This window comes from Bidens hawaiensis, unplaced genomic scaffold, assembly GCF_021521415.1.
Source record: "Bidens hawaiensis isolate Kalapana, Puna unplaced genomic scaffold, B.hawaiensis_p1.1 tig00003540_1, whole genome shotgun sequence".
Taxonomy (NCBI): domain Eukaryota; kingdom Viridiplantae; phylum Streptophyta; class Magnoliopsida; order Asterales; family Asteraceae; genus Bidens; species Bidens hawaiensis.
The window spans coordinates 2,061,077-2,078,455 of record NW_027491200.1 but is presented as its reverse complement, the minus strand read 5'-3'; positions in this window follow the sequence as shown (position 1 = coordinate 2,078,455).

The following is a 17,379-nucleotide window of genomic DNA, read 5'->3' as shown; positions in this document are numbered from 1 at the left end:
CAAAAACTGACCTGGGGGCCTTTCTTCTAAACGACGAGCAATATCATCAACAGTCCTTTGAATATAGAGAATAGAATATTGTTGATTCTTGAAGAGAAAATTGTGTTTGGCAAACTTTTTCTATGTAACTTGATCTCTCTCCAAGATTAGCTTCATCATCTCTTCCAAACGCCCAATTCCACCGTTCAACTCCTGCACGTTATTTTAAACATTAGTACCATCGGTGTTATTATTATTGAAATACTGACCTTGTCCTTGATTATAAGAGTTTTGAAATCCGGGTGGTGCACCCGACGGACGCCAATTAGCATTATTCTAATTCGGGTTCTTGTAGGTGTTCCAATTCTGACTGTTGTTATTGTAATTGTTGGTGGGAAACCTATTCTGACCAGCAACAAAATCGACCTGTTGATTCATCAACGGGTACTCCAACGTACCATGTCCACCCCTACAAAACTCACACCTGTCCACCTTGGCCTTAAGTTCTTTCACCTCTCGGGTTAGTGATTCCAAAGCAGCAGCCACATTAGTATCCAGATTAACCTGGTGTACACCTCGAACGGGCGATGATGTATTAGTGACGGGAGTGGAATTCCCATGATGTGGCTCTTTGGCATAATCGGATTGAGAAAAGCTCTCAAACATCTCGTTACATTCGGTGATATTCTTCTTTGTCAGTAAATTTCCTCCTGTGGCCATGTCGAACCGAACTTGGGTTTCGTAGTTCAACCCATTGTAAATTTTTTCCACGAGAGCCCATGGTGTGAGACCATTCTATGAGCAACGGGCTAGCATGTTCTGAAAACGATCCCAAGCATGAAAATATTGCTCCCCCGGCTCCATGTGAAACGAGTGAATCTGATCGCGAAGAATAACCACTTTAGCCGGTGGGAAGTATCTCTTGATAAATGCATAACGTAGTTTTTCCAAAGTGGTGAAAGTGCCAGGTGGCAGCGTGTCAAGCCAAGTAGCTGCTTTACCTGCAAGTGAAAACGGAAACAGATTTAAGAAAATTGCATCTTCGGTAGCACCTTGTAAATTAAAAGTTTTAAGAACGCGATAAAGTCGGTTAATGTGAGCCGGTGCATCCTTGTCATCACGCCCCGTGAACTGATTAGTTTGAACGATGTTGTTCACGACATATGACGGAATCTGCCACGAGTTGGTATTGTTGATTGCGGGAACGACGATGCATGACTGGTTTCCGGTTAAGCCATCGAAGGCTTAAGCAGCAATTGTTCTGTCGTCGGCCATTTGATCTTGATTTCTCGGACTTTCAGGCGGTGAACTGGGTAGTGATGAATTTGGTGTAGACGCGGGTTATGATGGTTGTTTCTCTGCTGACAAGCTAGCCCGGTCTTCAACAGAGAAAAATCCAGATTATCTAACGGTGGTCCTTGCGAACCAAGATGCGGCATAAACCTTAAAGACGAAACAGACCAAGTGAACATACTCGAATTCTTAAAAATAAAAATAAACTAAAACTTAAATTAGACTCCTACGACCCAAACAAAAATAAACAAATAGCACGAATGCAGCAAATAAGTCCAATTAATAATAACGCAATTGCCAAGAGTCCCCGGCAACAGCGCCAAACACTTGATATGATTAAAAAAGTCAATTAAATATTAACTAAACTAAACAAGTAATAACAACTAGACTTAAGACTCAACTACACAAAACACCGGCAAGTGAACTGGTCAATTGTACTAAAGCTAAGTAAGTCCGGAATATCGAACCCACAAGGCTCTATAAATTATGTTAATCAACTAGTTAGACTTGACTTACGACACGACTATTTATTATTAATGTTTAAATGGGGTTTTTAAACTAAGATTAAACTTAGAAAGTAAATAAACAAATAATCTAAGAAACAAGCAATCAAACACAAGATCGGAACCAATAAGATAAGGAATCTACCTAGGTAAGAATCCCATGCATCAACAATCATCAAGCAATGGACAAATAATATGATAAAGAAACTGATTTCTAAACGTATTCACCAAACAAACCCTAAAGAACCCTTGATCGCATCAAGAAAAATCCTAAAGAATAATTATTAGATTATTAAGCAATCGGTTATATCGATTTCCTCACAGTCATCAATTATGGTTAATTAATAGTATCTTAAGCAAGTAATCTTACGAAATACTAAACCTTAGATAACTTGATAAACTTATCACGACATCATGAACAAGGATCAACACAATAAGCAAGAATATTGTCACTAATCTATCCTAGCATGTGATTGACCAAGACACATGAACAACTCCCCTCTCTACAGCTATTTGAATTTAGCAGTACATTTAAAACCCTAACCAACTATCAACTAGCTTCTATGATCTAATAGGCCTATTCAACCACAATAATCAAAACACCAAGTAATGATTAAACATAAATCCTAAATCTAAAGAACACAATCAAGAGATATAAGATCTATGTGAAGCTAAAATTAACAATCAATCAAGATAATAAACATTCATATGTATCATGAAAGCAAAATCAAGTCTTTTACTATTAAAATAACGAAACCATAATCAAACAATTAGTCCAAAGCAAGAATCAAATCAACACATGTTCATCAAACCTAGGTAGACATGAAGTCTAGCCTAGAATATTCATAATCAAAGACAAATAACTAAACCAAAGAACAAAGAGAAACATCATGAAAGTTAGTGAACAAGAACAAAGATAAAGAACGAGAGAACCCGTCTTAATCGACCCTTGAATACTTGTATGAAAGCTTGATGATCTCTAATTCAATCAACCTCCAAAAACCCTTCAAAAACTTGGAAAATCGGCTGCAATATGTTGTATTTCGTTTAGGTTTATAACCCTTTATATATTAAATGAGCTGGGCCTTGAATAAGCAAAAACGATTGACCAAAAGCTCTAGGCGCCGCTCGACCGGGCCTAGCCTCCCCCTTCGCGTGGCGCGGCGTGTCTTGGGAGGAGATTCCGGATTTTTTTTTTATTATTTCTTGATTAATCTTGGTAGATCTTGATAAGATTCTTTTTGGAACTCCAAGTAGCAATGAGAAGCTTCTAGACCTTTTTTCCCATAACTTTCAAGCCACCATCTACATGAAAACAAATCAAAACACTAAGTGGAATAATCATGTAATCATTAAAGAGCAAAACAAACTTAAACTTCTCATGAAATGATAGAAAGAATTAAAGCTTAACATTCAAGACACCAAACGATTTAAAACATCATAAACATATAATACTTGACTCAAAACCTTAAATAATAAAAGATAAACAAAACACGAACTAAAACGAACTCAAAACATTAAATAAACATAACTTTACAAGGGATTCAAGATGTATAAATAGATGTATATCATATATATACATATATATATATATGGTAGGGTTAGAATAAGAAGTGAGTTATTTGTAAGAAGTGTGAGAAGTAATATCGGGCGTTGGATGTGATCATCTGATGTTGGATATTGTTAGTGTGTGTTTTGTTTGGTGTGTTTTATTTTGTTAGTTCGGTGTGTTTTTTATTCGGTGTGTTTTATTTTTTTAAGGGTAAAAACCACTTCTTACACTTCTTAGGATAGTTTTACTTTTTATTTTAACCTTACTCTCTCTCCCTATATATATATATATATAATGAAAAATTGAAATTCCCAGCCCACTTCCCGCCTCCTAATTCCCCTTTCCATAGTAATGTTACCCTCCCATTTGATTTTGATTTTCACATATGCATACATCAAGACCCATTTAGTGTTTCTTTGAGTTTATGTATATGGTTTGTATCCTACATGTATTTGGATAAAGTGCATGTAAATACTGGTTGTATATTAGGATGTTGTATGATATATTAACAATATGTATATGCTATAGGTTATTGTATTGTGTTTAACTACATATATATTATGCCAGATGATGCACATCAACCATTCATTGAAATGATTCAACCAAGATGACTTTTATTTGACTCAATGGCTTGTTGCTGTTTGGGAACTATCACTAGTTTACACTCATAACATTGGATAGTACAAGCAGAAATCATATTGAAGAGTCAAAATTGAACAAAGAAATTGCAAAAAACGTTTTCTCAAAACCCGATAAAAACTCGATGGATATCCCTGAAACCCGATGGGTAATTGCCCGATATATACCTGACAGGTTTGGGATGGGCTTTAATAATCGGGTATGGGTGTGGGAATACCTAAACGTGTCTCAAACCCGACCCATTGCCATCCCTAGTCCCCGACCATTGCCACGGCCACATGAACTCACATAACCGTTTCTTTCGTTGTGATTCTGGTCATCTAATCTAGTGAACAACAGTTTTTCTTGGTCTTCTTTTTTTCCCGAAAACACGAGCACACCATTCAAATAAAAATCTTGGTCTAAATAACTCGTGAAAATACAAACTTTGAGTTAAACTCGCTTGTTCAACCCAAATAAAAACGATCAATGGTAAATTCGAACTTGGTGAACCAACAAAGAAAATAAATTAAACCCAACTTGTTATATATTTTCTTCATTTAATCCTCCACACCAAAAAGTCAAACATAACTTTTAATTATTTTTTTGTTTTCAATTGAGCACCAAATACAATACTTTGTTTACTTATGCTTGCTTTTTTCTTTCAATTCGTGGTAACCAAAAATCAAACCAGCATTGACTTTTGAACAAAATAACAAGCCACACGTGACCAACTCCGCTGATCAGAAAAGAGCATCTCTCTCTTTCGGTCACCAAATCTCAGCCTGTCATCGACCCTTGTCTTAATCTCCGACCCTTGCTTCGATTACGATCAACGAATTGTAACTCCTTAGTCGTCGATCTCTATCAACTTGATTATCGATTTCTTGAACTTGTCTTTGATACCAATTCAAGTCCTGGATCGATAATCTAACACAAACTAACGAATAACACTCGGTTATATTAATTAGAAAATATAACTCAAAAAACTGATTACAAATTCTAAAACCCTAACTTGGTTTGACTGTTGATGAACCCTAACTCGGTTGCATCATGTTCACAATCTATAATGACTAACCATAACTCGGTTTATAAACTAACCTAACTTGCTAGTCAAGACATTATCAAATATAATAAAACCGTAATTGCAACCCATAAACCCATTATATATTAATGAATCCCTCGTGCCCAATATAATAAAACCGTAATTGCAACCCATAACTCGGTTGGAAATTACGTCCAAGAATCATCCCCTTAATTTCCGACTTAAAACATGCGGTCTTTGATTTAAACTTGTCTCTTTTGACCTGTCTCCAGATTGAATTAAACACGATAACATTTTGGAACAACTCACCAGTTTTATTAATCAAGAAATTAACTCAAAACCTGATCAATTCTCCATTAACCCTTACATGAATTCCTATTTATATTTATTGATGGTATGGGGGTTATATAGAGGCTCGATTACAGTTAGAGTATAACACAAACTCCTATTTATCTATTAAATAAAATTCCATCTCTATTTAATAAATAAAATAGATAATTATTTCTAATTCCAATAATTAATTATTTAACGAGATCGATCCATTAGCTCGAATCGGCCCCACCTTCCCAACCCATAACTCGGTCACACTTTATATGTGTTGCATGGTGATTACATAGCCGAAACAATTTCTTGAGCATTATCACATGCATCCTAATGGTCATCGGACCAAGTACCATTATAAAGAAGTTGAGGTATAATAATAATAATAATAATAATAATAATAATAATAATAATAATAATAATAATAATACCTAAGGTACATATATTTTTATGCATATTACCAACCAATGATAAGCATAGATAGACGAAAACATAATACAAAAGGTAGTCGATGGTGTGAGTATAGAATAATGTAGCCAAACTAGATCATACACTATATGTTAGAACCTCAGATCTAGAGATCCAAGATCCGTTAATACGATTATACGGATCTAGTTCATTGATTACTCTTAACGTGTATTAATTATATGTATTATATATTAGTTGTAATAGGTGTATTATGTATAGATTACTTGAAGTTTTGATCGAGAGAGAATCCGACAGAGTGTAATTACTTTAATCCCAAAACTTAAATAAACCAGAGGTATGAGCCTTTATAAATAGAAGATGGATATAATTCGTTACACATGTCGTAACGAATTAGCATCCACTTCGTTACATTACATACAAATAAACAAGACATATCGAATCAACTGATTCATTATGCCCCATTCGTCAGCATCCCATGACGAATGGGAATAAATATAACGAACTACATCCCATTCGTTAAATGTTCTTAACGAATGAGAGGAACCTTAACTTAACAGTCTAGCTCGTTAAATATCCTTAATGAACTAGACATACTTTAACAAACTAGACTTAATATTAATAACTTTTTCATTAATAAATACAGAACGATAAATACAAAGACTCGAGACGCAAAACCGTGCACTAACAGACACCCCCTCGTCTTGAGCTCTTTGTCTTTAACTTATTTGAAGCGCTTCGTCTGCCAGTCCCGACACCTGTGAATTCAATGCTCGTGACAAACACGAACAACACGTTGAAACTGCATTGCTCTATCATAGTCTTCACAACGCTCGATTAATATCTTCTTCTTAAAAAGCACGTCATTGTCAGTCTCAGTCAAATTCAAGAGCCACATTGGATCAATAATCTTAATCAGCTTGGTCTTTAAACATTTTCCCAAAACAATAACGGCCTCGCCAGTACGATTGTCATAATACCAACGGTTAAAAGATAAATACATATACTGATTAAGCGTCTTGACTGGTACACGCTTCATCGTCTTTGGCGGCTTTACTTTAAGCACGAGCTTCCTCCAACCCGTCCTTGGATCAATTTCGTCAATACGTTTACGGGTTGGCATATGCGGCTTAAAGAATTTAAACCCATGGTTCACCTCAAATAGTAGATGCTGATGGAACCAATCTGCTCGATAATTTCCATCACGGTTTATGAAAGGTCGACAAGCGAGGGTACGAACATCCCAACACGGTAATGAGAGAACGTCAGTAATGTTTTCATAGTACTGGACGCCGTTCTCCCATTTAACAATACAAACCTTTAAATCAGAATCGTTAAGCCATGAAATAATATCACCTTTTACTTTAGACACGGATTTAAAGGAAGTCATCTGATTGGCTTGAGCACGTGCAACAGCTTCCACTTTCAGCTCTTTATCAACATACCTGTATGCACCAATAATCTTACGTGCTCTCTTGTCTCTACATGCAAACCATCCTTGAATATCATCAACAGGTGGATCAGGCTTCGAATCAAACCTTGTGTCAACGCTCTTGCCCTTTGAGACTTTCTCCAACTGATCTTCGGCTGCTTTAACGTTTTCTTCAGTATATACCGGAGCACCCTGATCAACGTATGATCGTTGAAATAGATCAGGGTATTCCTCAGCCGTCACGTCCTCAATCTCGACCTCCTCATCTTCATAAATAAATGACATGTTCATTTGAATCGTTGGATCATTCAAGATTTCCTCGCCATTCTTAACCTCCACATCATTCTCAGTCTCTAGCACGTTCAGCTCATCTTCATTCAAACCCAGCAGTATAGAGATCTGCTCTCATGTTAAGGACCTGTCCACAAACTGTCCCACTTTTATTTCACACAATGCTTCTGATCACCCCCATACCATCAATAAATATAACAGTATTAGCCTTTATCGACTCAATTGGCTTAGCATTCGTCGAGTCTTGATAAACGACCAACTATTTGTCAACACTACCAGCAGCCCCACTCGTACCTGCACCGGAGGATGAACCGTGAGTTTGTTTCGTCTCACTTCCCCCTTTATCTAACTCATCTGGATCTTCATCATCATTTCTGAGCTTCTTCAATTCATCTTCTTTACATGTAAGCTGCAGACTCATGTCCTCTTGTTCTTTTAACTTCACCCCCTGAGACGTAACAATCTCATGAAGGGCTTTGGTCTCTTTTTGGCAAAAAGAGACATAGCTCAGCAGCTTTCTTTGATTGTCCATCATACGTTCTTGAGTCAGACGGTCAGCAGCCATTTGATTTTCATAAAGATGAAGTAAGCTCAAGACCATATTCATTTGTTGATCCTGTGTCATAGCATGAAACGATGGAGGGATCGGCTGAACAGGACCTTCAGGACGATTAAGCCTCATAAATGAAATATCCATAGGCGGTGGTGGCATCATCATCGGTGCTGGTGAAACCACCGATGTTGCAGTCGTAGGCCTTGGCAATGTAGATAAGACAGATTGCGGAATCATGCCAAGCCTAGGATCAGATGTGAGTGTGGTCGTCAATGTGAGTTCCGGGGTGCTATTCGTAAGCGGCACCACCGGTCTTTGAATAATAGACGGCCTTGGAGGCTGAAATCCAAAATAAATACCAGCACCAGCAGTCACTCTACGTTTAGATGACCCTTCACCAGCCACCTTTTTCCCTTTTCGTTTGCGTTGAGCAGCTTGAGCCTCAACCTCAACACGACGTTGATGATCATATCCACCTTGATCACCATCGTCACCATCATCATCATTGTTCCCACCTCGACCCTCTTCACGCTCAGAATCCGAGTCATCATGGATCCAACGATCATCAGAAGGACATACATAATCAGGATTGGATACATGACCAATCAAGCGCTTGAACCTAGGTTGATGATCTTGACGGTATATCTTAATCCTCCTCATTGTATCCGCTTTCATATGCTCCAACTTCAATACATCATTGCGGAGTGTTGGATCGATTACCAAATCACGAATCGCATCCTACAATACATTTCTCCTTGAGATGATCGATCAATCCGAGAATTTGAAAGGTTTGTATAGAATTAATGCGACGAATGTCGATTGAAGCATAATACGACATTCATCAAAACCACCTTTCCGTCCAACATGGAAATGTATAAGAACATGTAATAAGTACTTGTATGTGGGACACAAGTACGCCTTGTTATACATGGACATCTCAAGATCACCAGCATAGAACAATCGGCCAAATAACCCCATAATCAACTCCTTGTGAAACTCACTCAGGTCATCCATAGTATCTCCAAACCTCAACACTCGCTGGATATCCTCGGTTGATATCACAACTGGTCTTTCATTCACTTCAGCAGCAATGTGATTTTCGGTTTCCACATATCTAGCAGTGTTCCATAATTGATGGATAATGCTGAACCGAACCTCTGGATTTGCTGTGACAACATAGTTGATACGTGAGCGACGGATAAAAGCCAGCATCTCCCCAAAAGTATCCTCGTCAGCAAAGTTTGTACCAACAAAAGAACAAATATTATGCCTTTTGTCGTACGTGAGTAGTGGAAGATCTTGTTCTTGTTTGTTGTTGTGGTTCAGCAGCAGGAGGATCTTGAACCATATTGTCAGCCATAATTGAGATTAAGTAAACCCGAGACTTAGTAAAATGATTAATAAATAATATTAATCTAAATTAAAATTTTATTTTATAATAATTTATAATGTCATTAATTAGACTAGCTAATTCGTTATAACGAACTTATGTTAAGTTATCACGAACTGACTAATTCGTTATCAAATAAATTATACGAATTAGTCATAACGAATCAAGATTGAAAGGATAACGAATTAAAGGGCGAATGGACTTTGATTCGTTATCAATTTTATGAAAGAGTTGATTCGTTAAGCCTTGGAAACGAATTGAACACGAATTAGTTTCAATTCGTTATCCTATGACGAATGGTCACGAGTAAAACTTATTGTTTGACTAATTAAAGTCAAATTCAAAATTAGCAAGAACACGAACAGTCAAAGGTCGAGACTGATTCAATTCTCACATAATCGACGATGTAAATCCAATCAAACGACCCTAAGGATCTCGAAAATACAGCGAAACACGATTCGTGTTGTCCAGTTGGATTAAAAACATGGTTTAACTTAGGTAAAATGCAGGTCATAAGAATAACTTAAATCCGATGACATAAACATTTAATTAACCATGTAAATATGCATCAAAACTGACGAAAAACATTGCGTTTGAATCCCTTTTACCTTGCGATTCAGAAGTAATGATCAAAATAGGGTTTCATTAAGGTTGAGTTTTTCTGAAAAATTTGGCCAGAGTGCCTTTGCTTAATTGAGACGAAAGTGAATAATGAAACGAATGAGTTTCACGAATCCCTATAAGTAACAGCTTGACACAGTGTTCAAATTGACGAATCATCTGATTCATTTATATTTGAAATAACGAATCAGTCGATTCGTTATCTTCATCGTTACAGGTGGCAAACGAATATATTAATAAATAACACGAATAAATAACGAATTGGTAGTAATTCGTGTTTAGTTTGTGCTTTTAATTCGTTAAGTTAAGTATAACGAATTAAGATCATTAGTTACAAAATGGCGGGAGAATATTAGCTAACGAATTACCTTAATTCGTTATAAATACTCATTCGTTATATGTGAGTAACGAATTATATTTATTTAATTTTAAATTGAAATTAATAAATCAATTAAATAAAAGAATATTTAAAATAATAAATAAATCAACAAAATTCTGTTTCCCGATGATCAAATACCTTAACGACCTTCACCTAATGTGGTAAATCGTAATACATTAACATGTTTTACGTTCTAAAACACTTAACTTAAAAAAATGATTAAAAATATGTAAAAGAAAAAGTAAAATCTTTTTGGTATTTTGCAATTTTGTTTCAAAATATTTACATGTAAAATATCCGAAGATTAAGACATAAAGCAGAAAATAAAATATTTTTGTGTTTTTGTATGTTTTTCAAAAGCAGCACATATTTTTGGATTTTGGACGAGTTTAAGCAAAGAATCAAATTAACCAAAATGCCCTTCCATCACAGTTTTATATTCCAGCGATATTATGACTGGCGTTAAGTCGGTCATTGGTATTGTTGTCCACATAAATCTTCTAACAAACTTTCAAGCATCTATGTGATATGATTAAATGTTCAATTAGAGCACAGAATATCAGAAACTATCAGCCTCTAATATCGGTTCAAGCTTAATTTGATTTTTACCGTATCACCCCAACTTGACTTAAACCATTATATTGTTGATCAAAATTTGAATTTACAGAAATTTTTTGAGCAATGCATTAAGTTTTCTTTAATGTGAGTGAGTATGCACGAGTCCATCTGTTGGCTTACATACATTGTATCCCATGGGGTCCGTTTCTTACTGTATTGAGACGCGCGCAAGAGAGGTGTAAGGCCCCGTTACCGGTGCCCTGCATTGGACGTTGGATTTACTCATAAACACAGTTCTATTTATCATAGTTAATTAAAACATTCACAGAATATTAAATCTTTCATAACATTACAATAATAATTCATAACATATCTTAAAACATTCATCTTGTCTTTCAAAATCAAAACATTGATTATAAAACATAACAAGTCTTTATATGCCAGACTCTTATTCTTCAGCCATGTGCCCCGCTCACACTAGCTGTCTCATCCTACTCACCTGCATGCATACTAAAAGTCAGTTACGCTGAGTGAGTTCTAGTTAACCATACATCATACAATACGTATACTTACCTTCCATTATGCATCCGAAGATTCATAACAATTACTTACTAATTTACTTTCATTACATAATTTCATACATGCGTTCATACTGTATTACTTTCATACTATATAGTTACTGTCCTTTTCTATCTCAGATATTATTAGGGTCTGATCCCTCTTTCCTTGTCTATCTCAGATATTATTAGGGTCTGATCTCTTTCTTGTCTATCTCAGATATTATTAGGGTCTGATCCCTTTCTTGTATATCTCAGATATTATTAGTGTCTGATCCCTCTTTTCTTCTCTATCTCAAATATTATTAGGGTCTGATCCCTTTCTTCTCTATCTCAGATATTATTAGGGCCTGATCCCTTATTTCTTCATCTTCGTACATATTGTCTTTGCATACTTGTAACATACATATACTTTTCTTTAATCATTTATACATACTCATATGTTGTACATATATCTATCATACACATTCATTTTTCATAAACATACCTCCCTTATCAATGCGTGCAATATCCGAAGAGCGTTCACGTACCAACAAGCTTTCATTCACATTAATAACATAATAACTATCACATAAATCATACATGACATACACTTACCATTTAAGGTAAGTGTATTAACTATCACATCGAGTATGCACACAGCCCCGAAAACATAACAAGGAGTGGGGCTAGAAACTCACCTGAATTCGGTTACGTTCACCGTTTATGGTTATTGCTTTCTTGAGCTGTGCACGACTAACTGTGTAACAATTACACGTATCAATTTAACTATCACTCCCCATATCGTGTTTCTAGTTCAATTATTACCCTCAACGAACGGGGGTTCAGGGGCAGCGCCCCTAGCAGTGGGGTTCTAGGGGAGGCAGCCCCTAGCGGGGTCCAAGGGGCAGAGCCCCTGGATGGGGTTATTTTCCATTAGGATTTTAAATTATTATTTAAATCGCTAACTCAATCTCTATAAAGAATTAAGCCTAATTCGTTAATTGATTCGTTATCTTACATGATCTGATTCGTTAACTGATTCGTTATTCTGGTTCGTTATCTTAACATAGCGAATGGTGAGTAACGAATCACTTAATTCGTTATCTTAACATGGTCTGGTTCGTCATCGAAACATGGCTTGATTCTTTATCTCATCTTAGCGAATTGGCGAGTAACGAATCACCTGATTCGTTACCTTAATCATAAGGAATTGGGTGAGTAACGAATAACCTAATTCGTTATTTTATCGTAACGAATTACCAACGATTCATTCAATCATAACGAATCCACATCAGTCTTATCTGAATCTTTGACTCAAGGGTCAAAGTCAAAAATCAATGAGAACACAGATTACTCAACATGTATCATATATGCAATAAACCTTCGATTTTTAACGAAACAACACGATTTAGGTATCAATGAACTCGGAATCCCAGCTCCAACAAACCCCAATCCATTAATCATCCGAATATCAGGTTTTAAAGGGTGCGATTTACCTATATATACATACGGCTCGTTAAGCGAACAATTAAACCATCAAATGTTAACGAATTCTAGTAAGGTTTAATGCACCGGGTTCGTTTTTACCATTTAAACATAGATCTAAGAGTTCTAGATATAAACCGGACCTAAACGAACAAGTTCTCGATATAAACGTACCTTAAACGAGTCAGTTTATGAACATGCTCTAGTCTCGATGGTGTTTTGGTTCGTCACGACGTTCTAGCACCAAGCGTGAGTTTTCACCTTTGGATCTTGGCTCGGGTTATAGGATGGTGTTTGTGTGTGTTTTCCAAGGTGTAGGCTATGGTGTAGAGATGGATAAAAATGGAAAGGATTAGGGTTTAAGCGGTATTTATACTCCCTTAAGCCCATGGACCTAAGGTCCATTCCATCTCTTATTTCATCTTCTAAAGTCCAAGCCCACCATCTGTTAGTTTATTTATTTAAACTGAAAAATGACACACCACAAAATAAACGAAATTTCATTTATTATTATAACCGAAGATATGATGTTACAGGAGGAACAAATGTATGACTAACAACGGATTTTGATCAAGTCAGTAGTTTAAATTTGTACGAGGTACAGCAGTGATCAAGTTTAATGACTTTGGGTTTGCTCTAAAAGCGAATGAAATATTCATGCATATGAATACCCAGATGGTTAAACCGCATAAAGATTCACAGTGTCCAGAACCCTAACGCTTGTTATTTGTTTTATTTTATTTTTGGTGATCAAACAAATATAAGGTTTGAGTATGATAGGCTATTACATTTCTAACATCCTTACCGAGATTTTTGTTAGAGACTAACACCTCTTTCAATTTGGCATATCTTTATGTTTATATCACATCATTTACTCTAACATCTTGTTTAAGACCTATCAATGCACCGATGCAATTAAGCACTCAGCCTTTTAAGCTTATTTCTTTCTGGATATAGGACCAAATGATCAATGTACTATCATTTTCTCTTTTTACTTCAAAACTCAATTTTGAGGAGCATAAAAAAATAAAAATTCAATCGCCCCAGTCACTTTCAGTCTATAGATTAATGGCTATCCTATTAATCTACAAGTAGATAATAGGACCAAAACATGCAAGCATGTTCCACAAACTTCAATAACTGACATACTTTTCAGCGAGAGAATAAAGTAAAACGCATAACAATCGTCTCAACTACATTCCATTGTAAGGTAAATGGCTATCCTGAATTTTTACAAGTAAGCATCAAGACCAAACATATACACGTATATGTCATTCAAATGTAAGTAATTGACATACTTTTCAGCGAAACTATGCAAAATCTTTTTGGATTTTCTCTTTAAATACATAAAACACAATCTTTTTGTCTTTTTCGAGTTTTATAAAACACAATAAAACTTCACAATCTTTTTGGTTTTTCGGATTTTTTTATACAAACTGAAAAACACAATATTTTTTGTTTTTCAAAATTTTTAAAGATTTTGGATTTTCAGAATATTTTAAACAGGAAAACACAATATTTTTGACTTTCTCAGAATTTTCAATAAAACACAATATTTTTGACTTTTTCAAATTTTTCAATGTTTTTGGGTTTTATCTATATAAACTAAAAGCACAATATTTTTGTATTTTCTATTTCACCCCCAAAATCCAAAACAAAATAAAATAAAAGAAAAATAAACCGAAAATAAAGATAATTATCCTTGTTTCAGGATATCATCAAGGGTTTTTAATCCACTTAAACCAAGCAAAAAGTTAAAACGAGTTTTGTCAAATGCCTTGGTAAATAGATCGGCTTTTTGAAAATCGGTATGTACTTTCTAAAGATCAGTTAATTTCTTTTCAAAACAATCCCGTATGAAATGATATCGAATTTCTAAATGTTTTGTTTTAGAGTGTTGTACAGGATTTTTGGTGATGCTAATGGCAGCAGAGTTATCAATTAAAATTGGAGTAGCAAGAAACTTCAAACCGTAGTCGCACAGATGTTGTTGGATCCATAAAACTTGTGAACAACAACTCGAGGCTTCCACATATTCCGCCTCAGCGATTGAAGTGGAGACCGTTGTCTGCTTCTTACACTGCCAGGAAACGAGCCAGCTTCCTAAGAATTGACACCCTGCTGTAGTCGATTTGAATTAATCTTGCACCCACCATAGTTTGAGTTAGAAAATGCAGTGAGTTCAAAGTTATCGTCCTTGGGGTACCATAACCAGATGTAAGGATTACCCCTCAGATATTGAAGAATACGCCCGTTTTCTCGTTTTGGTTAAATAAAATAAAATATGAGTTATTATGAGTCGGGCTAGCATTGGGTTAAATAGATATGGGTTATGGATTTGGATTAAAAGGGAAGTGAGAAAAGACCATGGGATTGAGTCCATGACCCATAGTATATGAACTATACTTATGCATTAAACCATTCAGTTTCCACTAACTCCATACACCATCAAAAACACACACTTAGCTCTCTCTCATCCTACTATCCCTCTCTCTAGCCGAAATTACCAAGAAACCCGAGCATCAACCCGAGGTAATGATAGTATGATATTTTATAGATCCAAATCCGCTAGATCTAGTCGCCAAACGACGCCTTAAACCGTTAAAATCATGAGATTTGGATGTTATTGGGTATAAACCGATCAAAATATGAGCTTAAGGGTCACCCTAGCTCAGATCTGGATCGAACGGGACGAAAAACGGTGCAAAAATACGTTTTTCCGTCCACCGCCCGTTTTTCCGGCATTGACGGTGTCGAAGAATGTGTACGAGGTAAGGGAATGTCATAGAATATTTTGGACATTCTCTGACCTAACCCTAATTCCTTACGGGAACCTAACGAATTAACCCCAGTTCGTTATGCCAATTTGCTAGGAAAAGATGACGAATTAACCCCAATTCGTTATGACCATCCGTTAAAAGGAGATAACAAATTAGAAGGTTCAGTTCGTTACTGAGGGGTCATTCGTTATGCTGACCAGTTCGTTATAAGGGTTCAATTCGCTACGAAGTTCAATTCGTTAACCAGACCAAATGAATGAGGTCCAATTCGTTATAAGGACCAGTTCGTTACAAAGTCCAATTCGTTATAAGGACCAGTTCGTTATAATAGTCAATTCGTTATAAAGTAACGAATGGGTTCATTCGTTATGAACCTCATTCGTTAAGGGACTGGGACGAATTAGAGTTTGAAAGAATGACGGAAAGGTCCCTGAACTTAGAATTAAATAGATTAATAACAAAGAAACCCTCGAACTTCATGAGTTAGCAAATAAAATAATAAATTAGAATTTTAATGAAAAACGTGTTAAGACAGTTAATGAAAAACACACACAAACACCATCCTTTAACCCGGCCCAAGATCCGAAGGTGAAAACCCGAGCCGGTTGGTGCTAGAACGTTGTGACGAACCAAAACGACATCAAGACTAGACCGTGTTCGTAAACCGACTTGTTTAAGGTACGTTTATATCGAGAACTTATTCGTTTAAGTTCGTATTTAGTGTAGAAATCTTAAATCTGTTTGATTTTGGTAAAAACGAATCCAACGCAGCAAACCCCACTGAAATCCGTTAACGTTTGATAGGTTAATTGTTAACCTAAAAGACCCGTAATATAGATGCATCAATCGCACCCATTAGAATGTAATATTTAGATGTTTGGTTGATTGGGGTTTGTAGGCGATGTTATTGCGAGTTCAATGATACCAAAATCGTGTTATTTCGTTAAGAATCAGGGGTTTAATCGCAGATCTGATGTAGGTTGACTGTTGGGTGTTCTTGGAAATTTTGACTTTGACCTCTAAGTCAAAGTCTGGATAATATTGATGCAATTCGTTATGATAAGATAACGAATTAGTTCATCCATTCGTTATGTCCAGATAACAAATTAGTTCATCCATTCATTATGTCCAGATAACGAATTAGTACATCCATTCGTTATGTCTAGATAACGAATTAGTTCAACCATTCGTTAAGTTGAGATAAAGAATCAGTACACCCATTCGTTATGTGAAGATAACGAATTAGTTCACCCATTTGTTCTGTCAAGATAACGAATTAAGAAAGATCAGAATAATGAATCAAGTCGTGTTCAGATAACGAACCATATGATGACAGGATGACGAACTAGGATAACGAACCAGACCATGTTACGATAACGAACCAGAGTAACAAATTATCTAACGAATCAGTTAACGTATCAGGCTTAATTCGTTATAACGAATGAGTTAGAGAATAAAATAATAATTTAAAATCCTAATGAAAAATGTGTTAAGACGGTTAATGAAATTAAAATTTTTCAAGCTGACCTGGCAGCTCGACCCCAGCCAGGGGCTCTGCCCCTTGGACCCTGCTATGAGCTGCCACCCCTAGACCCCGCTTCCAGGGGCGTTGCC